The following is a 2,516-nucleotide window of genomic DNA, read 5'->3' as shown; positions in this document are numbered from 1 at the left end:
AGGATATGTGCACTGCCTGTGCATTATGTATATTGTTCCACAAAACACATCAGAAAAATTTCCAATTTTGGCCCTTGGTGTTTAGAGAAAGCCACGAGTCTTGCAGAGAGGGGGTCACTACAGAGTCCAGAATTGTTTCTGGAATCATCTGCTCAGGGCAAAGGCAACTGACCACATCAAACAGGAGCATACAGTTCTGTTGTAAAGTTAACTGCAGTATAAGCTCAGGTGTAAGGGACCTGAACTTACATTCCTCTGCCTACGTGCCAGCAGGCCCTGCAGTATGTTGGCTGAGGAGGCTTCACAGCACAGCACATAAAGTTTTCTATAATAAGCTAACCAAAAAGGAATGGATGCATGTGGTAGATGCTCTGTCAACTGAGGCGTCCCCTGAAGTTCTCACATCCTCTTTGCATCTGTCCAAATTTAAATAACTAAGGCATTGCTAGCTGTGCCAAGGGTGCAGAAAGAGCAATTAGATACTCTAGTTCCACTTGAAGTTGAAAAATGAGTGTTGTCAAGAGGTTTGTTTGCTCTCCTAGAAGTGGCCATAGTAAAAGAGTTATATTTCCTACAAATGCAAAAGGCTGTATACAAATTTAGCCTGCAGCAGTTCTTGATTTGTTTCATTATGTCATTTCAGAATGCCTATTTATTGTTCACTCCTGTAAACTACACCATATATTATTGTTCTCTTGATTTTGATGTGCTTTATCTACTGGTAGTGTTGGAGAACATCAACTGTGTTTGTAAAAAATCTCCTTGAGAAGATATCATTATAGTGCTAATAAGCCTATCGGTGCAATTTTGCCACTAAACATCCTTAATTTTCTTGCTGAAAAGTCTTTCGTGAGTCTTTATTATTAACTCTGAGTAGTTGATGTGTTGCCGCAGATGGCATACCCTTTCTAATATACCTCTCCTGGTATCTATGTGTGTCCTGGTTTCTCTATGAAAACACCTAGGGAAATAATGCAAAAGTTTGTACAGCTATAATGTGGTGCTTACAAAAGAGATTTGACTCTCCTCTTTGAGAAAGTATTAGCAGAGTTAGAAAAATATTCACAAGGGACAGGCTGGAGCCAAATGTTTACTGGCAAGGTCTAGCCTCCATATCATGTCAGTTTGGCTGTGCATGGTTTGTGTCAGACTCTCTTTTTGTCTCACCAAACTTCCATGAACCGATTGCAATTTACTCGAATGGATTGAGTTTACTAAACATACCTTACACAGCTCTTTAATTTCTCCACCTTACTATAGATTAGCAACAGCACATTGCGTGCTATGTCTTATCTAGGCAAGGCATTTGTTATTCTAATTTTGAAATTCAAGCAAACAGATCATCAGGTTTCGTAAGACCTGTGTCCCTTGATTGGAGGAACAGGGAGTGTGGAAAGAACTCACATTGTAGGAGGATACAAAGGGTGATGATTTAATCACATCTGAGAATGTGGACATAATTCACGTAAACTGGTTTAACATACATGCTGTGGGAGCTGAACAATATTACTTGAAAAGTAATAAGCAGCAGCAGCAAGGGACTCTGTGTGTGTGTGTGCGTGCGCATGCACACATGCGTGCACGCATTATGTTTTTATAAATATCCTTCCAGTTCAGTGCATATCTTACCTCGCTTAATGAACACGTGCAGGTCTTCGATTTTTCTTTATGATTACTTACTATTAGACAGTGTATTAGCTATATGAGCAGCTTATATGTTTGAGAAATATTTGTATTGCTAGGTACAAAGTGCTAAGAAATAAGTCAGAAGAAAGCTTTTGAAGGTTGTTCAGTACAACTTTCCCTTCTTATTCTTCAGCCTCCAAATGTTGTTTGATCTGAGTCAAGAACTAATCATGCTTTTCTGCCTACCTGAAGCCTTTCTACTTCACATCAAAAGAAACACAGAAGTCAGGCAACAGTACTAGGTACACCTAGATACAGCTGGCTGTACTAGATACAGTGATGTATTCTTTATCTCTTGGAAGCAGTGCTGTAATAATAAATCACAGCCAGCTCTGTGATCTCTAGACAAATTGTTAAACTTTTGCCTGGAGCATCACCCCTCTCAGCAGTGTGTTTCACTCTTCCTTGCTGACAGCATGCATGCGTGTGTGGGTGGTGTGTGTATATAAAACATATAAAATTATATGAAGCCTTGGAGGATGACAATGGCCGAACTGTTTAATACCATGTGGAGAAGACAGATTTCCTAAAGGTGTTCCCTGGTGTAAAATGCCTCAATCAACTGTTTTTGCCTCAGGCCGTATTACTGTCCACTGCTACAGTGACATTGCAGATGATCATCAGTTTACACAAACCAGCAATATGGCAACACTGATAGGTCACAACACAGGACCAAATTACCACCATAACAGTAAGTTAGTAGTTATCTATGAACTGCACTGGAGAGAAAGATTTGTTGTTACTTCCTGCCTCACAAATATAAATTCAAATAGTTGTAGTACTTAGTTTCTAAAAGATAAAATGAGGTAAAAGACATTTTATATTGAAAG

This window comes from Pygoscelis adeliae, unplaced genomic scaffold, assembly GCF_000699105.1.
Source record: "Pygoscelis adeliae isolate BGI_AS28 unplaced genomic scaffold, ASM69910v1 Scaffold439, whole genome shotgun sequence".
Taxonomy (NCBI): Eukaryota; Metazoa; Chordata; class Aves; order Sphenisciformes; family Spheniscidae; genus Pygoscelis; species Pygoscelis adeliae.
Note: the sequence above shows the minus strand (reverse complement) of the source record.